The 26,200-nt window shown below is 46.4% G+C and overlaps 1 protein-coding gene across 5 annotated transcripts in view; it reads right to left on the reverse strand.

Annotated features, from left to right (window-relative positions):
- The window catches only part of Chd7 (chromodomain helicase DNA binding protein 7), a 183,962-nt gene extending 160,327 nt beyond the window's left edge, over window positions 1-23,635 (reverse strand). For 4 of the 5 annotated variants that reach the window (XM_076924229.1, XM_076924231.1, XM_076924230.1 and 1 more), the window contains exon 1: window positions 23,314-23,635. The gene's annotated coding sequence lies outside the window, so the exon portion shown is untranslated. Of the gene's footprint in view, window positions 1-22,649; window positions 22,669-23,313 lie in introns of those variants that run through there. The other variant, XM_076924228.1, reaches the window with a different exon arrangement.
- Window positions 23,636-26,200: the final 2,565 nt, after the last annotated feature.

The raw sequence follows: 26,200 nt of genomic DNA on the forward strand, positions 1-26,200 counted from the left end.
GAGCATCTGGGGCTAGAGATGGCTCAGCGGTTACAGAGCACTGCTCTTCCATCGGACCTGAGTTCCATTCCAGCACTCACAATGGATGGCTCACAACCATCCATAACTTCAGTTCTAGGGGGATCTGATGCCCCCTGCAGACCTCCATGGCTTACATACACATACCATGCACACACACACAGGGAGACACAATGCATACCCATAAGTAAAAATGAACATTTAAAAAAAAATCACTAGGCTCTAGCTTTACTCTTTGGCCCATACACTTTAAGCCCTTGGTATATTGTCTATCTCCAGACCCCTAACACTCAGAATGGTGCCAAACCCAAAGATACTAGGACTATCTTTAGGATAAGCAATCTTCGGGTCCATTAATAACCATGAAACAGCTACTGCCTTTGGGAAGGGTTGAGACGAAACAATACATGATCAAGCAGAGCGGTGTTGAGGAAGTTTATCAGAGGGAGAATTTTCTATGAATGGGTTTAAGGAGGGAAAAGTCTACTGCAAATACTAAGGACAAGAGGACCCAAAGAAAGTCCCACATCGCAACCTCAGTAACAGCACGGGAGCCGGTGCTCTGAAGCGGGTCGCACTGAAGGGAACAGGGACACAGGGGCGAGTACATGAGCAGGGGGTCGTGAGAGACAAAGTGAGAGACAGCTGTGATGTGACAGGGTGATACAGACAGCACAGGGCTGGGGGTCACAAGCTGCTGCTCAGATAAGCATAAGGGCAGCCCAGGCCTGACAGCCCTGGAAGGTGGAGAAGAAAAGGCGTGGGGGTGGAGACGATCCGAGGCAGCTGCTCAAGACAGTGGCCTGGAGGACAGACAGCCTGTTGGTGGGACCGTCCTTCCGGGAGCTTGGAGCAATCCTGTTCCAGTCACTGTCAGGCAGTGGTCTGGCTACTGAAACACTGTCCATTCACCTTACAGGGGAGCAGAGTGTCCATGATTATTCATTGACGGAACCGTAGCCATAGGATTTCAAGAACGTGCACTGAAAGGGTTTCCAAAATCGAATTCACAAGGAGGAAGACCAAAGAAAGCCTGAATGGCTTCCTTTCTTTGGTTTTCTCTTTTATTTCCTACCCATAACCCTACTTAAACCTGTGAGAGGAAGAGAACCCAGTGAACTTTACCACAGGCTCCCCAGGGCCACTCCTCTTAATGCTATGACCCATCACGGGCCAAAGGCATTTTATGTGTGGGCACGAGGAAGCAGGGCATGATTGTGTAGTGAATATCAGTTTTACAAGGCCCGAAAGATGAAAACGGGTGGTGGTGACCGAGAAGCACCAGTCCAGAGCTGAAGACAGAAAAGTGGTTAAGATGGTGAACTCTGTGTGTGTCACCACCGTGAGAACTGAGAGTAAAAAAGGGTCAAAAATGGTGCCGGGCGATCTAGCACATCCACAACCTCCCCATCATCCCTCCTATGCCACCTGTCCATGTGGCATGCTCCAACCACAGGGACAGGGACAGAGACAGCCATCCCCTCCTTCCACCAGGTGAGACAGCCTGGACTGGTCTACTGGGGCAGAAGAGACACACAACCCACACCACACAGCCAAGTCACACACAAACAGAGCCAGCTAACCAACTTAGTGAGGTCATTAACTGTCAGCTGACCACAGATGTAGGTGGGATCCAGCTGACATCAGTACAGACTGACAACTCATAGAAGCAAGTCAACTGGACGGCTGCCGGTTAAAGTGCTGAGCTTAAGGCCCAGCAACAGACAACTGGCAAAACTCACTAGGACTGAGGTTCCTCTGTCAATCTGCTCTGTCACTTCTCCTTTGTCACTTCTATGCCCCATTCACTAGCTTCTGAAAAGCTCTGGCAGGGAGAGAACTGGTCGAAAACTGTGGGTTTTACTGTACAACCAGTCTCTATCTTCCCAGTCAGAGGGTCTCAGCTCAAAAGGTTCAACGGAGTCCAGTCTTCTCGGAAGTTGAAATGGACGAGGGATACATATGCAACCTAAATTCAGCTGTACCCACTTAGGTCAAAGTTAGAAAGGACTCTTGAACTAAACAGAAAAGTGAAACAGGAGCATTTTTTAAACTTCTGCATTTTCCCATTCCTGAACCCTCAACACGTATGAAAAAAATTAGTACTAAAGGGGCAAAAGTTGAAAATATTTTCCACGTTCACATTCAGCTACAATGTCTAGAAAAATCCTTCTCATTCCCAACTAAGAACTAAGTACAGGCATTGAGAGAAACAATCCACTTAACGGTAACACTTATACTGAGAAGTAAAATGAAAGATACAAAGATTGTACAGCTTTGTACGGGTGCAGAAAACCATCGCTGCAAAGTCTGGGGCTCAGAATCTATTCCACCATAGTCCCCACTCCCTGCGTCCCTAACAAACTGGCCCATGGGCATTTCACACCACTCTCTCACAGCTAGTGAGTAGCCCAGGGCTGCGACCTATAAAGACGTAACCGTTCTCATCCAATCACATTTATATTCCCTCATTCATATATTCCCTCATTCATATATTCATTCATTCATATATTCATATTCATTCATCCTTGTTCTCACCCACCCCAGCCTCATTTTACCTGCAGTCTGCTGATTGGTTTGAATTGTTGCTACTGTAGGTGACATTCTGAATTACCCCAACTTCATGTTGAAAAATAATACATTGTGTTCACCTTCCATTAGATTATTTTTGGCCTAAACATATTATGCACAAAACTTACTCTCATTAAACACCAAGACGTAACTCAGAGAGACCACTGTAAATCTGTGAGGCCATCCACCTCTCTGAACAGTCCTGTGCTATAAGGCAATGGCCGGTGGCCAGAGTGGCACCACCACTACCCTGGCCTTCCTCTCATCGCTCCTTTAGAATACATGCATGGGCACCACTGCCCTCTTCAGAGATGAAGCAGCTTTCCCAAGGTCACACAAGTAAGGCTGCTAAGAACGAGGTCCTCACACAGAGCCCACAGTCTTAAACGTTCACTGTGATGCCTCAGAAAGCATCCATCGTGGAACTCCAAAGCCCACTGGGTAACATACGTCAGCCAGCCAACTACAACCATGGCACAGGAAAATGACCAGTGCAGGGAGCCCAGCAGACCCAGGCAGTACAAAGGCAAGAAGCTGCCCATAAGGTTCTAACTGGACACACCAACAGAAACTTTTTTTTTAAAAGCACACTTCACTATCTATCCCATTTCATATTAAGAGAATACCTCAAGACGAATGACTGGAGTCAGCAAGCTCGAGACAGGTGATGATCTAGGTCCTTAAGGTTTCTGCCGCCTTGTTTCTTACTCTAATTTCCTGTGTCCTCTCCTCCCTCACACAGCAGCAGAGAGGTCCCAGGAAGGAAGGAAGGAAGGAGGGAGGGAGGGAGGGAGGGAGGGAGGGAGGGAGGGAGGGAGGGAGGGAAACACATACCCCTATCCAACAGCAAGGAGATACTGGGCGGGTTACATCTAAGGTCAATCCCAGGCAAAAAGAGTGAGAGTCACCAGGGTGGTGGTGTACACCTTTAATCCCAGCATTCCAGAGGCAGAACCAGTAGAATTCAGGGTTTGAATCTAGCTTGTTCTGGAGAGTAACTTCCAAGAAAGGCAGAGTTTCACAGAGAAACTCTGTCTCAAAACAGTAACAACAACAACAAAAATAAAAACAAACAAACAAACAAGGCCAAAAAGGAGTGAGTGCCATAGAACAGGCTAGCTCTACAGAACCAGAAACGTTGGTTAAGATATCACCGTGTAAGGTCAGGTGTGTTACCACACACCTTTAATCCAAACACTCAGGAGGCAGAGGCAGGAGCCCTCTGTGGGTTCAAGATCTGCCTGATTCCCGCCGTGAGTTCTAGGCCAGCCAGAGCTACACCGTAAGTACCTGTCTTCCTGCCCCCAACAAAAGGTATCAGTGTGTACGACCTGGAAATTACTTCAAAATTCTGAGTTCATCTTGACGGTCACATACTTTTGGGTGGCATTAAATGTGGCTCTATAGCTAGTTATGTATAAAACTGAGCTGAAGGAGAGCCTCTTACATTATACACAGCTTTTCTGGTTAGTTGAGCACACTCCACATTTCACCAGACAAAAGGGGAAATGAAAAGACTCTGACAAAGATGTAAGCAGCAAGGTGTCCTACGGGTGGTTAGCACGACCTTGGTCTCGTAATTCTCTTCAAGAACACTGATGCTGCCCTCACTGTGCACGGCTCATTTCAATGCCTGAAAAGTAGGACGGCCATCTTTTAACAGGAGCTCCAGGCCTCCTAAAGCACAGAGACCCGGAAATCCTCCACCTCCACTGAGCAAACGTTAGTCACTGACAACCAAGCATTGGTCCCAGCTCAATTCAATGAATACTTAGTATATGCCAGACACCACTGGGAAGGCTCCACTCACTGCAGCTCCAAAAGTCACTGGCCCAATTCCCCGGGCAGAAAGAAAGCAAGCCCATGCCTTGAGCCCAGGCAGCCCTCAGCTCCAGCACTGATGCCCTGCTTTCCCTTACAACCTCTAATTAGACATTTTAAAAATCTTGAAATGACTATCATTTTACATGAAATCATTCTCTATGGCTGGCAGAGGAAGAATGTCTAAGAATATCTAACACATGTGCGTCTGAAGGAAATGATCTACCCAGTACTCTTTTTTTTTTTTTTTTTCTCTTGTGGAGGAGGGACATGTTATAAGGAGGCATGTTCATGTCAGCATGCCGGTGCACATGCCCATGTGCACACATACAGAAGCCACAAGGCAGTGTCTTCCTCTATTCCTCTCTCCTTTCTTGCTTTCCACAGGGTCTCAAAACCAGAAGTTAGCAAGGCTGGCTAAGCCATCGTCCTTGGAACCTGTCCTGCCTTGCAAAGCCAGGGTACAGGCATGAAACGCCACGTGGATGGCAAGGAGTCAAACCCAGGTCTTCATGCCACTACCTCTCGACCCTATATTCTTAACCATCAGCTAATGCACGGTCCTCTCAGATTATATAAGATGTAAATGCTAAGGGGTCCCTTCTTGATTTGTATTCCTGAGTAACGGGTCTTAAAGTGAGACAGGAGCTGTTTCCCTACCTTATGTACAGTATAGATACTGTCTAATGCTAAAGCATCCATCTATACTGATACCTCACATTCACGGTGGCTAGTAGTACATTTCTTGCTTTACTGTGTTAGTTTTAATAGAGTTTGCCATCACTCTTGCAAAGCAATCTTGGTGATACTGTTTTATGGTATTCAATGTATTGACAGCATCTGGCAGAGTGACAGTATAAAGAGCTGATCACTATCTGCCTGAGTTGGATCTAGTAGCCAAGCAGAATCATGCAGGAGACCATCTACGCTGTACGGTAAGAAGCCGTAACGGGTATGAGTAAAGTGACAGACCTTTGGGCTTTAGTTTCAGACACATTCAGGTATGCTTCCTTTTACTCTGTGAGAAAAACGTAAAATAATGGGATTGCAAACTAAGAAGTCATTACTTTAAAAAAAAAAAAAAAAAAAAAAAGGCTTTTTAAAAATATTTTAACATAGCAGAATGAACACATCTTACAACTGACACCTTCTTAAATTTAGTGAAAAATAGAAACAAAAAAATGGTTTATGTCTGGATTCTGTGGCTTGGGCTCTGGCACGTTACTGGTGATTAACTCAGGGTAAACATCAACCTTGTCTCTTCTCACACTCCTGCGGGCCTCAGTAGATAACAGAGTGCAAAAAGAGTGAAGCAAGGGAGACAGAATCTCTAAAGCTACTTTAAGAGAAAACCTGTAGCCAGACTTCCGTGTCCGTGCATGCTTAGTGCATGCGTAATGCGCGCGTGCACACGCACATACATACATACGTTCATGCGCCTGTTTGTGCCTGCGTATGTTTGTGCCTACACGCATGCGCGCAAGCATGCATGTGTTTTCATGCGCGCTCGTGCATGTGCGTGCCTGTATGCGTGCGTTTATTTGTAGTTGTGTATGCGTGCGCATGCGCACTGCCCTGAAAGCGCCTCCAGACTATGCTAAAGCTGCACTTTGATCCAGTATCGAAGACTCAATCCAAGGCGAAGAGTTTCAAAAACCGAAATCCTCCGCTCCCAGCTTATGTGGACTCACTCTCACCCAGACTCAGTGACCCTTTCAACTCAAATATACTTCAGTCTCTAGGGATCGCTCCACCTCCCACTTATCAAAACCATATTTCCACAAGGTTTTATATTTATGATATGTTAAAGTTAGGCAGACACACAGGAGCTAGCAGTAAATGGGTCTGAAACCTGAGTACTAAATGCAGTTAATAATACAAATTCAGATCTCATCTACAGAAACTTTAAGATACACTTCCTTTTGTTTTTTGAAGACAAGGGAGGGAGGTCTTTTAAATCTGACAACAGAAGAAAATTTATTTGGGTAAGGAAAATATTTCAAATACTGCCAAGCAATCGAAGAGGGAAAAAAAAAAGAAAGAAAAGAAAAAAGAAAATAAATTAAAAAAAATAACCTTAAGGCAAAGTTGAATTCTTTTTCAGGGCTATAATTAGTTAAATTTATTCTTAAAACACAAACAATTCCCTGTATAGACCACAAAAGTGAAGAAAACCCATGAACTTGCATATAGAGTGTCATCTGGCTTCTGATTTTACAATCCTCTCAGTATAATATCATGAATACAAAAGGTTAAAAAAAATAGTGAAATAAAAACTATTGCAGCCGGGCGGTGGTGGCGCACGCTTTTAATCCCAACACTTGGGAGGCAGAGGCAGGCGGATTTCTGAGTTCGAGGCCAGCCTGGTCTACTGAGTTCGTTCCAGGACAGCTAGAACTACAAAGAGAAACTGTGTCTTGAAAAAACCATAAAAAACAAAAACAAACAAACAAACAAGCAAATAAAACCTATTGCAATCTAATTAATTTATTAAGTGCTAACAGTGCAAAAAGCATAATAGGGTATTCAGATGTACTACTATATTAATCCCCATTTAGCTGAAGTCCTGTCACCACCGCCAGGCACAGGTGAAGAAACTGGGTCCTAAGTAAATTATGTAACTTGCTCCTCATAAGCAGAACTAATTAGTCATTTGTCCAAAGCCACAGCTAGTAGACAGCTCAAACCAGAGCTGGTCAACTCCTGTATCACAGCTTTTAACTAAGTGAAACTACTGCCTTTAAAACTCTCCATTTTTTAAATACTATCTTTTAAGTTGATGTATTTTTCTTGGGTTTTTCCTATGACTGTGATTTAAGCACAGTTAACACACTGTTCTGCGCTCTACTCTTTGAAGCCTTCTCTTGTCCTCGGGTGTGATCTGCACTGTCTACGTGACACTCTAACATAATACAGCAGACATTAAACCATCCCCAGCTTCTCGGTGTGGCTTCTCTCTTGTAACAGCTGACAGGCCTCTAGACTGCTTCTCGGGCCGATGGCTGACCCACTATTGTGGCCACATATAAGCATCTTTTATACACATAGCCTTTCCAAAGGGTTGTATGGTTTAAGCTTCTGGCAGTAACAAGGTAATAGGTCTCATCACACTCTGGAAAAAAAAATTTTAATGTTCACAATATGGTAAGAGAAGGGTTATTTTCAGTAATAATCTGGGCGTGGGGTTGTTTTGAGAATGAATGGGTCTTGCTATGTAGCCTAAGCTAGGCTTAATAGTGACCGGCCCCTACCGAGCCTCTTAAGTGCTATACTTACAGACATGTCCACGGAGCCTAGCAGAAATTACTCCCACAATTTGCAAGTTTTTGTAACCTAGTGATGGATTAAGTTCTTCTCTTCTACCCCTCCAAATGTTCCCTTCCTGCTTGATGTGGGGGCTGACCTCTCAGAGTACACTCAGGTAACATCTCCCAGGTCCCAGAGAGTCACAGGTAACCTCCATCACCCAGCCTATCTTCATTTCATTTTCCCTGCCCTTACCAAAGTCCCACTGCCTCCTGGCTGGGCTATTTCAACAGCCTCTCGCTTTTCGCCTCTAGTCTCTCTTTAAATGCAATCCATCACATATTGCCAAACTAACCTTTCATCTCCATTTCCATCCTGTAACCTCAGTGAAGATCTCACCCAGGCTGAACTTCCAATTGCACCACAACCCAACCCTCTCACTACCACTCCAACCTGCTGCCCTTCTCCCAGCCAGCGCTCCCTGTCTCCTAAGGACGGCTCCAGGACTGAAGAAGGCTAAGAGAAGTGGGCAGAAGTGTGGGCCAGTGCTGTGTCCCTCTCCAAGGGTCAAAGCTCCAGGAAAACCACCTGATGAGAGGATGCAGGGACACAAAGCCCTGCCCTGGTCCCTGAAGGCTGTTCTGAGTGGGCTACCAGGCTCCTACCAGGACCTTTGGCTGATGGTCGGCCATCACTCTGTTCAAGTCACTTCACTGCTAGCATGCTGACCCCCACCTGGACATACACACTTTCTCATACACAGTGCCTCTGTCACCCATATGGTCACATTAACCTGTACTTCCAAGCAAAGGAAACCATTTTCAGTATCTCCTAAAAATTAGCACAGTCATAATTTTACACCAGCATGCCTTCAACAACGGTAAAATCAGACCAAAAGGTCAGCAAGAACAACCTACAACTCTGGAAGCTCATAAAATCGGTTACCACCAAGCATAGCCATGTTTCCAGATGCCGAAAAGATCTTGCTATAAGTCCTAAACAGAAACCATCAGTTGCTCCTCAAAGATGTAAATCTGAAAGCATAAGCATTCTCTCCTGGTTTTACTGGCCATGTCTCTAGATTCATTCATATCCTTCTTAGAGCTGACAGGGTCATGGACCTCTATGCAAAAATTTACACTTGGGAAAATTTGGATAGGCCCAGATTTCTGAAGCCCACTCCTAAACCCCATTGACAAGGCAAGTTCCTTTTCTCACAATGGGCACTAGCTAAGGGACCAGAACCCTAGCATCTCCCTATCCAGCCCAGTTCCTAGAATCCGATAACTTCAGTAACTGGCTCCTCCCGGGGTCTTCCATAAGTGGTTTTAGGTTTTTCTGTTAATACCATATTAAAATACGACAGTGTAGGAACTGCTGATCCACTAGATTAACCCAGTGTCCCATAAAAAGCAAATATTAGCAATATTCTACTCAGTTGCCAGGAATGTGGTAATGGGGCCACAATAACTTATCTCTTCTTCCCTACCCACATTCTAAACCAGCTGGGAGAGGGCCACACAGGGCCACCACCCAATCTCTATGATAAGGAACCTCTTCAAGAAACTCCCTGGCCCAGCAGCACTTGGAGCCTTAGCCATGAAAGATGCTTCATAAGCCTTTCCTGGAGGCATAGAGCTGAAGCCAGCCCACTCACTGTGGTTGCAAGAACACAGAGAGCCAAAACACCACAGCCAAGACAGCTGTCTCAAGGACACCCGTGTAAGTCAGAAAGATGCTCTCCACAGGAGCAGGCAAAAAGAAAGGGAGGATCCCCCAAATAGGCCATCTTCCTGGGCAAAGAATAGTGATAGGCAACTATCCTCTCAAAGGCACATAATGGAGGAGGGGCACAAAGATACCAACATACAAAACACGGAGTGCCGAAGATGTGGTACATCCCAGCTAAGAGGCTTCCTGTGCCTGGCAACCAGTGTGGGTTCAGGCCTAAGATCCAGAATAGCCGAGAGTGAACTTTTGTTATAGTTCTGCAAGAAAGAGGGGGTCATGATGCTTTGTACACAGATCGGAGCGCTAAGGATGGAGTCTGACCTTTGGTACTGGAATTAATAGTTCTGGGAGTCACACATGGAGACAAGAGCTGAAGCTGTGATCCTGAAGGAGACCTACAGAAGGCCAAGGACAAGACACCTAGTGCAGGAAGAAAAGGAAAGCCAACAGAGGCTGCATGAAGGAAGGCTCAGGACCCCAACAGCCTGCTCCCCAAGCGCCAGAACAAGTATCAAGAATGGGTTGGTAAACCTAAGACTTGAAGGAAACAGCTTCTCTTCTACTTGAACACTGATGTCTCGGCCCACCAGCACCTCACTGAGAAGCCCTGCACTAACCCATTCACTCACTAGACTACTTTGAATAAGCTCTTGTTCAAACACATTGTACACCTTTGCAAATCACACTGGCTTACAATAAGTGCACTGCTCCCAATAGATGCTGCCCCTTATCAATTTCTTTTTGCATACACCTACCACATACTCAAAACTCCTCCTGAAACAAGCTCTTAATTAGGCCAAGGGAGAAATGAGAATAAAGCTTATCAATAAATGACAGCTACTTATCCTGTAGGGCTACTGTTTTAACAGGTCTTTACCCTGGGGCTCACTCTCCCCTCTTATGTTAACTGGTTTGCTAAAGAATGGCTACAAATTACCACATAGATGTAAGAAAGTAACATCCCTCATTCATAACATTCCAAATACATTGTAACAATTTATATGTTGTATTTTCTGAATCCTTTCCGTTTCCAAAGTATGGAAGTTTTTCCAAAAGTTGGAAAAACAAATGGTATTCTAGCCACCCTTTAGGAGTTACAGACAGCAATAAGGACTAACACTATGAATCTAAAACAGACCAAGGGGGTGGGGGTGGGGGAGGACCCAGGGCAAACCCCAGTATACAGGAAGGAACAGGGAAGAAAGAAATGTTAACAGAGGCAGCATGGGGAAAGACCCAGGACTCCCGGTAATCAGGATCCTCAGCAAGCCCCTGGATAACAGCAGTCAGGAGCACATCAGAGACAATCCAGTAAACATTCTGACTCTAGAATTTGCATTCAATAAAGATGACTTGCAGATGAAGAGTCTGCATTTTCTGTGAGAAATACACAGGCAATTGTTACAAGAATGGGAACTCCTGCTTTGAATGCCTCGAATCAGGACCTCTTCTCCTGAACCAAGTCAAATCCATGTCCAGATTCAACACTGGGCTGGGTAGACACTCACTCTACAGGTCTGTCTGGTAAAGGTGGTCTCAGTACTATGTTGTAATCCAGAATGGGGGACGCCAATGATGTGACCCCAGCTTATTTGTAAGTTCTCAGATACTGGGCTATGGAGAAAGACAGTCAATGGCAACCACTCTCCAAGGTGTAAACAAGCCTGAATTCCTGCAACTCCCCCACTGACTAGCCATCCCTCCTTTACCATCAAAGACTATGGTCACCAAAAAGCTAGGGTATAGATTTCCCAGCTGAAGGAAGCATGGCAGCTGACTGACACCAGAACTCAATTACAGCTAAGCCCCTCCGTGTGCTCAGAAGTCAGGAAATGACCGCTTGCATCCAGTTTTGTCTTTATTAAAGCATCTGACAGTACATTCTCCTATTTCTGCTGGGTGCTCACAGCTAACAGTGACTCTTAACGCCCCAGTCTATCCCCAGAAAGCTTATATCCTCAAAAAGTTTCTTCTTTCTTTATAGATTTATTTTCATTTTCTGTATATGTATGTTTGCCTGCATGTGTATACACAATCGGCATGCTTGGTACACACAAAGCCGGAAAGCAGCATTGGGACCCTTAAAACTGGAATTAAGGACAGTTGTGAGCCCCTATGTACTGCAAACTGAACCTTGGTCCTCTACAAGAGCAGCTAGTGGTATTAACTGCTGGGAAAACCTACTCTCCACCCCTGTTTACATTTTGGGGGGGAGGTTGTTGTTTTGTTTTTTAATAAGTGGAAAAGTGGGGTTGGAAAGATAGCTTAGTGGTTAAGAGCTAAGAGCACCAGCTGCTCTTCCAGAGATCCTGAGTTCAATTCCCAGCAACCACATGGTGACTCACAACCATCTGTAATGGGATCTGATCTCCTCTGGCATGCAGGTGTATATGCAGATAGAGAACTCATATACTTAAAATAAAAAATTAATTTTAAAAATGAGTGGAAAAGTAGTAAGGACAAATAGTAATTTGGAAAAATGGAATTCTGAAAATCAACACTCCTAAAACAAAGATTAATTTTAATAAATTATTTATTTTTATTTTATACACATTGGTGTTCTACTCTGCATATCTGTCTGAGAGTGTTGGACCCTGAAAATTATAAGCTGTCATGTGAGTGCTGGGAATTGAACCTGGATCCTCTAGAAGGGCAGTCAGTGCTCTTAACCATCTCTCTCCAGGCCAAGACTAAAAGGGTACCAAAAATATGTTTTAACCAGAAACTCAATGTATTTAAGCTTATGCCAGTTTATCCAATCCTAAAAGGCAGTACTATAAATGTAAAATAGACACATATACACCGTGAGAGCTTTTCTTTAAACATTTTGCTTGCGCGCTACGGCATACTGTAAGGATCAGAGAACAACTTGCAGGAGACCACTTTCTCTTCTCACCACGTGGTTCTCAGGAACTGAACTGAGGCCATTAGGTTGGGCAGCAAGTGACTTCACTCTCTGCCATCTCACCAGCCCAGTAACACATCATTTCCATTTGGGAAAAGTAACGGCACCACTTAAGATTTTATCATTCCCTTTAAAAATATGCCGGCAAGGAAAAACAGATCCTAACATACGGGTCTACAGATTTACACATCTCCACTTCTGTACGCAGCTATGCAAGTGCTAGGTGTCATTAAATCATCAGGATAAGTTTTTGAGAGCTGCTTCTTTAGTTGCTGGTATTTCACGAGCAGCCTAAGGTACACTTACACAAAACTAACTATGAGATCACTGGGTGATCCGATGCTTTGGGACCACTATCTGCCATCCTTGTAAGACCGAATGTTATTATGTGGTGAGTGTCTTTGACTGTGTGTAAGGTTGTGGAGATGGTCTGTTGTCTTGTGTGTTAGCAGAAGCAGTCTGCAAGTATTTCAGACACTCCATACTCACACAAGTCAATGTTCATACAAGGGACCAGAATGATGGTGTGCTGTAACTGCAAGCCATGTAGCATCCAAGTCAACGCTGCCTTGGGTAGTGAGAAAAAGATACCCAGCAAACTGTACCTTGGATTAGCACTGGGGAGAAACTTCAAGAAAAACAGTTCTGCAATCAGCTAAATAATTCAATGCTGACTGTCCTAGACTGAGCAGTGAGGATGGGACTGGCACACAGGGAGTTTTGTGATGAGCCTGTGTCTTTCAAGTTGAAGTGTCTACAACTGATAAGATATGACATCTGAGGAGAGGGGGCCTCACACACTATAGTCCATTAATAGCCAAACTGCAGTCTCCGCTTCTCTCCAGGAACTATTCTGAAAAGCACAAGTGCACAAGATCTGTCTGTTCCTCATATCTTTCTAAGATCTGGGTGGTTCTGACAGGAGCGCCCAAAGCTCTCTCTACAGACAACGGTGACACAGGCTAGCAAGTATACCTGCCCTGACTCCAGTCAACTATACCCATGAAGTACTGTGAACTTGGAAAATTATATTCAACAATCTCTAAACCTACATTCATCCCCCTATAAAGTGACAATTACTAACTATTTCTCCCTCAGCATTCTCCCTAATCCTACTTCAGGATCCGGTGAGAACTGTTTGCGTAGACAGCACTGTAAAATGCTAACGCTCAAAGTCCATGCCCAGTAAATGTTGGCTACTCGGATCACTAGTCTTCTAAGAGCTTTCACTTTCCTGTCCCAGTCTGAGAACCAGGACAAATTCTCTGGGAGCTTCACTGAGTCTTCCCTTCCCTCTTCTGAAACTGAAGAGTCCACATGTCCCAGCTGTCACTTATCTCCCAAACCCCAGTCATAAGCTTACTACATGTTTAATACCGTCTTTCCCCAATAATCAGAAGTCTGGAAATGAGAAAGTCCTGTGTTCTGAGACTAGAGGACCTGGAGTTCCTGTGTATTCGCGTCTCTGACAGAGTCAGACATTTTACACTTCAGAACTGACTGACCCTGTCCAGGCCACTGGCCATAAAGAATAATGTCACCCGCTATGTGAACACCAGGTTTAGGAGAAAGAAGGAATGATCAGTTGTTTACAAAGACATCCGTAACTCAAGGCAGAGAGCACTGGTGATACTGGAGGGGACGAAGGACCCTGACACTGTCACTTTGAGAAGCAGAGGTTTGGAGTCACTGCTGCAGTAACCAACAGCAGGAGAATTGGGTAACCACTGTCTGATCATTCTGCTGGAGGAAGTGCATGCAAGTATAAACTTTAAATGTCTAGTCCGAAGAAAAGTAAAAACTGCAGATCCCATTGCCACTACAGGCCACTCATTCTTGTCTACTCGGCATTTAAGATGACAGTCTGGGGAACCGTTAAAGAAAATCAAGGACTGACAAGATTGCTCAGAAACTACAGTTATTTGCTGCCGGACTTGACGACCTGTTTGAGTCCCCAGGACTCACATGGTGGAAACAGAACCAACATGAAAGGGTTGTCCTCAGAGCTCCACACGCATACACATGCAAAAGAAATAAATGTAAGGTCTTTTTAAACGTAAGACACACGGGGTTCAACAGCTAAAGGTCAGCTGATAAAAATAACAACTGCTCACCCAACAGGCCATATTGCCTTATCATGTGCTTCTGGTAGAGTGAGTGTCCTCTTATTTCACCAGATCTTTGGGTGGGGGGGTTGTATCAGAATCTCCACCATTATGATTCATACCTATCTCTCTGGCATACGAATTCAAGTTTCCAGCCACCACAGGATACATATGTGTGGCCTCCACAAGTATTTTCATCTCTGCCGGAGAAAAAGTGTCTTGAGGGTGAAAGGCACGGACTCTGACATTGAGTGCAAATAGGCAGTATGAATAGAAACAGCCTGGGCTGTCAAGATTCAGCAAAAGAAAGAGCTGTATGGTTGTAGCGTGTCTCCTGTCATTTTAAAGGACCTTTTTTTCTTTCTTTTTTTTTTTCAATAATAATAATTTACTTATTTTTAGAGCACTGATTGGTGTTTTGCCTGTTTGTATGTCTTTGTGAAGGCGTCAGATGCCCCTGGAATTGGAATTACAAACAGTTGTAAGCTGTGATGCGGTTGCTGGGAACTGAACACAGGTTGTCTGGAAGAGCAGCCCTTTAATAGCTGAGCCATCTCTCCCGCCCCTAAAGCACCTTTTCTTATTTCACACAAGTAAAGCTGCTCTGGGTGTCACATTAGCTAAAAGGCTATGCAGCAGGTTCTAGAATCTAGCCAATCAGAATTCAAGCTCCTCCACTCAAATGGGATGGCTCTAGGGAGCTTAAACTGTCAAGCCTCAGTCTCCTCAGTTGCAAAATGGGGGTAATTCTACCTGAAGCTGTTCTTGGTGAGTAATTAAGAGACCCATTAAAACATTCAGCACAGGCTATAGTGTAACTCAGTACAGTCCTAGACTCAATGCCTGACTCCCACGGGTTGTTCTGATTTCTACACACACGCTGTAGCACAAGTATGTGTGCACATTCACACACACACATGCACACACTCATGTTATTGCAATTACTTTATCTTTTAAGATACCTTGCTCTTTGCTTTTCTTTGATGCAACACACAATTTAATCAAGACTTTGAAACTTTCAGAGGATTGGCATGATTTTCCTAATATGTTCAAACACAAGGTCAAATACACACACACACACACACACACAATGGAGGCTTTTAAGTTCCCTTTAAAAATCAATGGTTAACAGTGAAAAGGGCCAACCTATACATAAAGTAACTGCCAGGCGCACACACTATAAAATGCATCTGATATTAAAGCATATTCTTGTTGTAGAGCTGTGCTAAAACTATTAGTCACCTAGAGAACACTAGGAAGCACTGAGTTGCAAGCTAAATGTATCCTTATTATTCTGGAAGGGACATCTCACTGTTTACCTGCTCATGTTAAACACACTTAACAGTTTTTAGGTGTTTAAATGATATGTACACTTATAATTGTCTTAAATATCAACAAAACAGATTTCTACCATGCCCCAGTCTCTCAGAAAAACGAACAGGAGACACAGTACACTCCTTAAAAGGTTACAGTAGTCCCCAAATCTGCTGCAGACCTGGGGATAGGGGGATCAATTAGCAAGGTATCTACAGCCCAGATACACTGCTAGTCTAACTGTTTTAAGATGACATTTCCAAGAAGATGCTGCACACCAATGGTAGCACGGGTCTGATTCCTAGCTGTTCCCCGCACAAAGGCTGGGGTGGAAGCCATCTGCAGTCCTCCTCAGGAGCACGAGCTCTGTGCCTGACTGACCCTGTATTGATAAAATAAATGCATGGTGTAAAATTCAAACCCACCACATGACCTCTGCTGAAGTCATTGCTGAAGCCAAGAGAAGAGGCAGCCCCCAAGTCCATAGTCACTTCACAAGCCTGAGAAAGCCCTGATGGCAGGAACCTGCAAGCACCTTTGCATTCCCCTAGAGCTCCTGTGGAAATGACCTCTCCAATCTCAGAAACACACTACTGACAAACCAAACAAAAGGAGGCATCTTAAAGGAATTCTTAAAAATTGTAACTAGGAGTTTCTGGGGTGATGGCTCAGAGGTTAGGAGCACTGACCACTCTTCCAGAGGGGGCCTGGGTTCAATTCCCAGCACACACATGGCAGCTCACGACTGTGTGTAACTCCAGAACCCTACACCCTCACACAGACACACATGCAGGTAAAACATCAAGGCATACAATATTAAATAACTTTTTAAAAGAATAAAAAGATTGAAACTAAGAAGTTGAAGAAATAGTACCAGAAATACACTCCCACCAAAAAGCTGGCAAGGGTCATCTGAAATGTTGGTCAGAGCATGGAGATTTTATACTTTATACTAAGAGACTTCCAAAAATAATAACTGCAAGGGAGTTGTTTTTTTATTTGCAGACAAAAAATAAAATAAAATTATATATAAAACGAACCAAAAACAAGTAGCAACACAAAGTCTGCCTAATGTTAATGCACAGGATTTTCATAATTTGTCAGCTCATATATTATTAAAATCCACTATACAGAAGCTTTTCTGGGTTTGTCAATCAACACCTCTGCCATCAGCAACCATATTGTATAATCTACTTTCAACAATGAAACAAAGTATCATTGAAGATGATTTGCATATTAAACTGGTTTGTACATACTCCACTAAACACCAGGTAAGTATTCAGGCCAAGGCTGTTATTTTTCCCCAATTATTTAAATAATATATTCATTTCTACAACACCCACGTAGGACGCAACTGTCTCAACACAATTAACTCCCTCCAAGTGAGAAGCACAGGCCTGAAAGTACATAGCACCCACAAGCTATCTCCTGGAAGCCCAAGGACCTTTCTTGAATACGTAACAAGCAACTAAAAGAAACTTCCAGAAGAGAAGACACAGAAGGGCAAACGTGGCCAAGTCTGGTTACTGCAGGATTCGTGCTTAGCCTCTGATGAGCAAACTCCTACAGAGTGCTACGTTAGGCTAGTAACAGAAAAATGATACACACCGGGCTAACTGCAATGGTCACCACACTTGTCCCACTACCCTGAGCCTCCCAGCAATCCCCAGTGGGTTTGCACACACTAACATCTTTGAGGGTAAGTAGTAGATTATGCTGTAAAAGTCTGGAATACCACTAACAACAGAAAGAAGGTCACATCAACAGTTACTCAACCCAGAGTCAGGATCAGTGATCCTAGTCACATGCTCAAAGAACTCATGGACATCTTCCTCACATGCCATCCTTGTCAGGTGCCCGCTGCCTCCACGAATAGCATCACCAGCCAGCCAAGCAGGTGATGTGCTAGAAACTGACATCCCCGGAGACCTCTCTTCCAGGACACGCCCGGCTACCTTCAGGTCTGATTCACTGAAACCCTCCATATTTGTCGCATCTCCCCATTGCTCTCCATCACTAAGGACACCAATTTAGTCCACAAGCACATCAATCCCAAGGAAAGCAGAGAGCCCACATCCTTCTCCTCTCCCTCCGCCCACCCACCCACTCCTTCCATCCCTCGTCAAGAATGCTCGACCCTCAGGAAGTACTGCAGCTTTCTTCAAACTTCCCAAATTCCACATCATGCCAATGCTGCCCGAGCTGGATGACACCTGCCTCTAAGGTCTCACCTCAAAGCTCCATGTTGACCTACAACTGCAACCTTCTCTGGGTCAGAGGTCACTACTGCCTTTCACTTCCTCACGCTTTCCTTTATACCCAGATATGGATGGCAACACTAAAGCCACTTCTCAGTGGCTAAGCCCACACAACGGTGGAATCCAAGTCATAACCTCTGTCTTCCCAGTGTCCCATGCTGTCTTCTGAACGTCTACCAAGTCCTCTCATGTCACCAGTGTCCCTAATCTGTACCTCTACACCTTTCAGGTAGTAGTTACCCTAGAACAGCTGAATCAAAAACAAACAGAACAGGAAAACTAACCAGAGTCCACATTCACTTGCTAGAAAAGCCACGCCTGTTGCTGACACAGGAGGCATGAGGCCCAAATGCCCACTATGAAGGTTGTCTACCCAGACACCAACACATCTGACAACCAATCAAACCTCACTCCACAAAAGTATGTTTCTCCATTAAAACAATGCACATAATGTTTAAACGGATGCTTTTCATTTTCAAAGCAAAAACAAAACAGACACCTCCACCAAAATAAGTAGTATTTTTCTGAGAGAGCATTTGGGTTTGCGACGGCCTGTCAACACGGACAGAATCTAGTCGGGTGACGAACTCATGATTCTACACTGAAAACAGTAATCAGATGTTGGAATAATTATCCCTGCTTTTCTCAAAATAGATAATCATGGGGGAGGGGGGATTCTAACAGGTAGAGAAAACTATCGCTGATTTAAGAGAGCCCCTAGGAGCCCTGTGTTCTTATGCTTCAGAACCTAAGGACAGAGGGTACTCTCTAGTCACTCCATGAAGAAGAGCCCAGCTTACCTGGCAGTAACTGGGCCATCCAACAGATGAGCCCCACATCTCTCCCACAAGACACACCATACTGGGCACCAGAGAGACAGGCGGGCCTGGAGAGAGAACTGCAGGAACCGGGTGGCCAACTAGAGGCGGCTCATTTAATTCGGCTCTTGGCTCTACATTTTTCAATCTTATGACTGGAGAAAGTTCAGGCCCTCACACTCTAAATATCGGAAGGCTCGTGTGACGATAAAATTAAATCCTATATGACAGTACCTCCATGATTGCCACTTCCTAGTATAACACAGCTGATTTCAGTTACATTTTTTTAATATATTGACAAAAGACCCAGACAATCAGTGGTTTTAATTACCACTTCTGCTCGACTCCCACCAATCATCCACTCTGAACCTGAGCCATAGCTGTAACCTAAGTGATGCCCAGACTGAAGGAAGCCGTTACATCTTTGCATTTTGTAAGGAAAAAAAAAAAGTGATCCCATTTTTTTTTTGTTTGAATTTTAAAAACCACCAGTTGTCTTCGGTTGTCAAAGATTTTTAGAAGACAAAACACAGTTTTCTCAAGAAAGAGAACTATTTCATCTTCCAAACTCAAGGTTCTAACAGCTTTAGAAACCAGTGAAGAAAACAGAAGGCTAAAAGTTCTACTTTTTAAAAGGCATAAAAGAATATCTCCTCTAAACGACTCACAAATGTGTAGGACAGTCCAGAGCCAGAGAACCAGTAAGTTCCTTCAGTCACAGCAGCGCCTCTCGAATGCTCTGAGATGCTGTCACGTGTATGCAGCCTATGCTGTGCATACGTGCATGTCTTTCATGCAGAAACCACCTGAATTCTGGGATTAATCACTTTCTGAAGAAGGATTCTTAAGATCCTTTCTCTCGTTACTTTACTACTTTACTCAGCCCTGACTAAGCAGCATTTTCACCAAGATGGTCAGGGTGTCTGCTACAAAAACCAAACAGGTAACGGAAGAACTACCACCTCTATGGTTCACCCTGGATGGAGTCAAGCAGAAAGTAGTTTCCCTGCTACTGGAAGATAAACTCCCAGAGGGAAAGCCCTGACTCTTCCACAGAGTTCCACAGTGGAAGGCCTGTACACAGAAAGAAAAGCAACTAAATGAAATGAATGAACTAAATGAATGGCGAGCAAACTTGATCATGCACAGCAAATAAGATGCTTTAATTCCTGGTTTGAAAGAACTGCCCCAAACCTGGCTCCCACATTGCACTATGGGTCAGAGAGCATAAGTACAGAAAAGTAGATCCCTGATCCCTGCTAAAAAACTCAGTACTTACTTAGCTCCTGACTTTGCGTCGGTTTACAGGAAAGGTTGCAATGTTTCCTTGATGTTTAAAATCATAAAAGAACCTACTATGGTTCTGATCTCCTAGTAAAAGCAAGGCTAACAGAGAACACTCCTTATGGAAAAAGTATTGGCAATATTCCATAAGTCAAACTGATTAAAAACTAGACCAAGCCTAGATGAATCCACAAAAGTGCTGTTTTAACACCAAGTTCCCGACTGATTTAATACTGGCATCTATACTTTCAACTGGGGGGGGGGGGGGGGGGGGTGTAAATAGTTTATTTTTCTCCTTGAAAGAAAAAAACAAGTTGAGATTTAACTATCTACATTAAACTAACATACCACTCTACTATTTCTCATTCTGTCCTCTGTGCTAAGGACATAGAAAAGGGAATTAATTTTAAAACTGATGTCAAAATAGTTCCACTGATTAAGCCAGTATAACTAGAGCCTGGAATTCACGTAAGTTACTAGTTAACTTGTTTGTTTGTTTTTTTTTTTTTAATCTAGAAACTCATTTAATTTTGAAAGCATAAACATGGGATAAAAATTCATAAACTTCAAATTTACCAATCTGCCCAGATTTTTTGAGGGGTGCGGGTGGGGGCAAGATACCCCAAAAATATATAATCAAAACACACACTCCCAGGAAACAACCTCAAATCTGGAGTGTCACACTGAGGAAATTCACCTGTTAGAAGCCTGTCAAAAATCCATTATATCCCTTAACCAGCAGATTACCAGAAACAGGGAAGGGGAATGCCATATTTACCCAGTAGACAGGAAAAAAAAAATCTTTTTTCATTTTAAATAGCTCCTAAAATTTGCTGGCCAAACCTTTTTTTTTTTTTTTCATTTCCAGTTGTTACTTTTACTGTTCCTTTTGGTTTTTTGCAGTTTTTCAGGGAAAATAAACTTTTCATAAGGAAACTGGGAGACTTAAAATGTCCCCTACTTATCACCTAGAAAGGCAATCCGAGTCCTCCGTGCCCCAAGCATCTAGCTTTCAGCCTCTTTATTATCGTTGTCAATGAATGGGCCCCAGTCAAATGAAAGCTGCCATTTTAGGGGAAAGACTAGAGGGCTTTCTGTTGTGCAACAGCGAGACAAAAACACTGCGCGACAGATGTACTCTGGGGGCTGGGGAGGATGCAACTTCATAAAACCACTACTCAAGTTATTTCTTGGACATTACTGTAATCGAAACGTAATTATAACTGGAATAAATCAAGTACGGAGCTGCTGGGTCATCGCCACTAAGATTTTTTTGTCATCGTTAGAACAGATCTGTGAGGAAATAAAGAGATGTATTTTTCTCCCGCTGGTTATCACACATATGATGAGTATACCCCTCTTACTGGAAGAGAATTGAAAGTAACTGTGGGTCCCTTAGGAAGGTGTCACCCACTACAAGGACGGCTTCAATTTAAAATTTAGAAAAATAAAAACCAGAGCTCTCACAAAATTATTTAAACATAATTATTTAATATATTCGGAGATCCAGCTCAGAGGATAGACACAGTTTAAGTAAGTTATTTAAATCGATTGCTAGATAATATACAATGGGAAACTAAAAAGTATACTTAGCAAGTGGAGAACTGGATAGTGTATCTAATTCTAGCAATTCAAAGGAAACTCTCCATGTGGGTTGCTACTTTTCTTTTGTCCATTGTCTGTTCAGAAGAGGGAAGAAGGAAAAAAACTAGTTTAAAACCCAGGCGTGAACAGTCTCTAAAAGTGACCTCCAGGGAGAACCGTGCTGCCTGGCCGGAGCTCTCCCCCAGCCGCCCGCTCCACGGGGGCGCTCACAAAGCGGGCTGCCGGGCTGGAGTTTGGGGTGCGCTCCCACGGCGCAGAGCTCCTCGAGGCAGAGCCATCCGGAGAAAGGCGGCTCGGGAATGATGGCTGCTCGGGGCCAGCGGCTCCTTCCCCGGAGCCTCCTGACCAGTCCCCCGCCCCCGCCAACCGGCCGCCCCCTCCCCATGCCACTCAACCCGCGCCACCTCGCCCACCCCGCACCGCGCCCCGCCGCGCCCCGCCCGCTCCCCGCGCCCCCAGCGAGCCCTGTCCCCAGTGCGAAGCAAACAAACAACGCGGTCCCCGCCACCCTCCTTCCTCTCCCGCTGACCGCTCGGCCTCCAGCCACCTCGGCTGCTCGCGCCCAGGAGCCGGCTCTCCGCGGGGGCACTGCGTAACCCCGCCGCTCCGGGGCCACCTGGCGACCCCCGCCCCCGCCCGGACCCCCGACAGGCTGGGGGGAGGGGAGCTGGGACGCGAGTTGGGATCGCGGATTAAAGTCGCTATTATGCCGCCGCCGGCGGCCCGGCCAGCTCGGCAAGGTGGGGTCCCCCGGTCGCCCGCCCGCGCTCGCCCCGGCCCGGCTCCCTTTCTTCTCGTCCTCGCGCACTTGGGAGCTGCCGGGGAGCCCCAGGAACCCCTAGCTGCGGGCTCGGAACTCTGCGGCCGCCACCGCCACCGGCTGGGCTCGGGACGCCCCCCGCGCCGCGTGTTCGCGCCACCCCCGCCCCCGCCCCACGCGGCGCCCCGCGCACTTTCCCTGCCTCCGACCCACCTCGCCCGTGGCCGTCCCCGCGCGGGCTAGCGCCGCCGCGCCCGCAGGGACGCACTTTGTTCGCGCCGGTGCGGCCGCCGCTCCCGGCGAGCGCGGCGTGGTCGGGCCGGAGCGGGGGGCGGGGGCGAGGCGGGGGGCGCCGCCGTCCCCGAGCCCCGCGCTCAGCGCCCCGCGCCCGCGCGCCCGCCGCCGCTCGCGCCGGAGTTGGAGCCCAACTTTTTCCTCCTTCCCTTTTCTCTCGAACGCAGCCGGCAACTCGTGCTCGGTGCCGGCGGGAGGAAACGCGCTCGCGCTCCCCAGCGCGCAGACACGCTCCCTCCTGTCCCCGTCCCCCCCGACGCCGGCAGCACAACAAAAAGCCATTTACATGCGAGGAAGTGACCCTCGGCCGCCCCGCGCGCCCCCGCCGCCGCCGGTCCCGCGGACGCAGGCAAAAGTTGGGGCACCGGGCGGCGCTCCGGCTGCGGGTTCGGGCCCCGCCGGCAGCAACGCGGGCGACCGGCCGGGCGGCGCTACGCTCCTGCCGACCGCGGCCCCCGCGCACCTCTCCCCGCGCCCCGCACACGCCCAACTCCCCGCTCGCAACTCCGCGCGGCCGCGGCCCGGCCCGGCACGGTTTCCTGCCGCCGCCCCTCCCGGGGGCGCCGGGGAAGTCTGCGCTCACCAGCTCGCTCGTTCGCTCGGGCTAGTCCGCCGCCGCGCGCCGTGGAACAAAACGCAGAGCGGCTCCGGAGTTGGCTCGGCGGCCGCGGCCGGGGGCTGATCCACGGACGCGGAGTTGGCCGCGCGCGGACGGGGCTCTGGCGAGTTGCGGGGTCTCCGGGTCCCCGGGCCGCCTCCTCCGCGGCGCTCCTTTGTGTAATTCCACTCGATTCAAGTTTAATCCGATAGTTCCCGAGCACGAGCGCGTCCGCACCACCACGGCTCAACCCCCGCGCCGCCGCCGCCGCCGCCGCCGCCGCCACCGCTGCCGCCGCCGCCGCCGCCGCCGCCGCGGCCCCAGCACGCCAGCGCCTGCGCGCGCCCTGCACGCCGCGAGCACGAGCTTCCGAGGCCGCGCGCGCCCGAGGCCGGCTCCCTCCGCGGCGCGCCCGCGCCCGCGCTCGCGCGCCGCCACCTGACGTCAGGCGCGCCTGGCATAATTTATGCAAGAATTCGGCCGGGGTGGCGGAGGCCGCGGAGAGGCCGAGAGAAGGGGGCGGCGCGGCGCGGGCGGCCGCCCCTTCCCGTCCTGCCGGGCGCCGGCGCAGCGGGCGGGTGTCGGTCCCGGTGCGCGGCCGCCGCAGCCTCTCGGGCCGCCGGCTGCAAGCGCTCCCGCGCGGGTGCAGAGGGTGCCACGTTTCCGCGCAGCACCTTCCCGGAGCCTCGGTGCGCCGCCCTGGGGCAGGAAGCGGAGGCCAGGAGCCCGTAGTGACCCCCGGACACCGCAAGGGGTGTCCAGCGCCTCGCGGACCGAGGAGGCTGGGGGTGTTTGGGTGTTTCTTCTGTAGTTATCCTTCAACTTGAGATGATTTTCCCACACGAAATACCTAGGATGGATGCCTTTCCTTTCAAATAGACCCATTCCTGCCTCACCACTTTGCTTTTGCCGACGTCCTCGGTGATAGGACAGCGGGATCTGCCACTAAATCAAAAAGTTTAACTAGATGACATTGATTTTAGTTGAATTTGTTAGCATGCCAAAAAAACGAAGGGATAGCGCAGTGGTTATGAAACAAAGAAATAGGATGTGTGCCCATTTTTAAACGTGTCAGAACTAGAGTGTTTTCATCATTCCTTCGCCAGTGTGGCACTAAATATCATCTTCCAGCTTTGAATAGCCGACCTTCTTGCCCATTTCTCTTTCCGGTATGAGATGAATATTAACCTTAAAGACATTTTTTAAATTAATTTCCCTCTTGTGTAACAGATATTTAAACATTTACTAAGCACCTTTTGTGTGCAAAACACGGAACAAGTATTTATAAATGGCCAACAATTGTAAACTCCAGCATGGTTTTATTAGGTTAAAGACTGCACTCACTTATCACTCACTTATAAATAAGGAAGGAGGTTATACAGCCAGCTATGACAGCTGTGTAAGTGCTATAGAACTCAAAAATCGTAGAGAAAATGCAAAACATGCTAATCTCATCCACTGATGCCTGTACTACCACCGAGCCTAGAATCACACTGTTTTATTTGGACAAATGATTTGCCAAAACTGTTTCATTTATACTTCAACTTAATCGGTTAGACGTTTATTTCCTAATAGCAACAATTTTACTCTTTTTTAATATTTTACATTGTTGCTTATTTAAGTGCATTGCTTCTGGCTCTCTTTCACCATAAATGGGATTTTGAAAAGAAACATAGTCACCAAAGAATTTACAGATAATCAGCAGAAAACATATCAACACCACAGGAAAAAAAAAAATCTGACACTCAAAACTGAAAATTATAAAAATCTACTTTTTTATAACTCCAGTGTCATAAACCAAAAATCACAATTCTAATCTAAGCCTTCCATTTATAATAAGTTTATATCCCTCAAAGTAAAACTATCTTAGATACTTTAGGGAGGGGGGAATCTCACTTATCAGATATGCATCTATTTCGAGACAATTTACAAGCTAAATAATATGACGTTTCAGCTATGTGATCAATAGCTTCAAGTGGAGGTCCTCTGTTGTGTCCTTGTGTATTTCACTAGAACGTTGGGACACTTCCTTTTGTAATACGCCAAAGATAAACACAACCAGTGTGGAACAAATCATCCACACAGCCCGTCTATGACTTAATCTCCTCCTTATCCCGGGGGTCCGGGTGAGACGTCCAGGCTTTCAGACGTTCTACTGGTGCAGAACTCCAAGGGCCTTGAAAAACCAAAGACCCTCAGGCGCAGACCTAGGCAGCTTTGTACTCGCAAAGCCTCAGCTCCCACCCACCCCCCAACTACCCTAACCCTGGAACCTTCTTCTCTCCGTTTGCTTCTTTCTTGAAGTTTTCCCAAAGAGAATCATTTGAATTCACAAGCTTTAGCTTTAAGTATGCAAATACCTTAGGGCCAGATAAGGGTCACTCACAGCCAAATGTAAACTCCTGCGTTGGGTTGCTTTTCTTCCCCAGCTCCCAGCTGAAACTAACCCATTGGGAGATTTTTACATTCTTTTCACACTGGAGTGTAAGAGGTTCCAGGCTTGGTTCTAGGCGCTTGAAGTAAATCTAACAAGGTCCCACCCTTTGCTGCCTAGTTGATTGGTAGTTGACATTCAGTGAACAGAAAGAACAATGGGAGGTCTACATCCTTGAAGAATTAGGGCTTTCTTGTCTAGGCTGCTCATACCCTGAGGGCAGCACAAAGGTGTTAGCGACCTAGGAGGTGGGGCTCTAACAGAAAGAGTGGAATCCCGTAGATAGCAGTTAGGAAAATACAAACACAACAGGACCTGTGGTGAAAGGAAAAGGGAAAGCCACTTCTAAGAATTCATAGGGATGGAACTCACCCATGGTAAGGCTGAACTGCTGCTCAGACAAAAGTGTGATTGTATTGGGGGAAAATAACCAGAGTG

The sequence above is a fragment of the Arvicanthis niloticus genome, chromosome 25 (genome assembly GCF_011762505.2).
Source record: "Arvicanthis niloticus isolate mArvNil1 chromosome 25, mArvNil1.pat.X, whole genome shotgun sequence".
NCBI classification, from domain to species: domain Eukaryota; kingdom Metazoa; phylum Chordata; class Mammalia; order Rodentia; family Muridae; genus Arvicanthis; species Arvicanthis niloticus.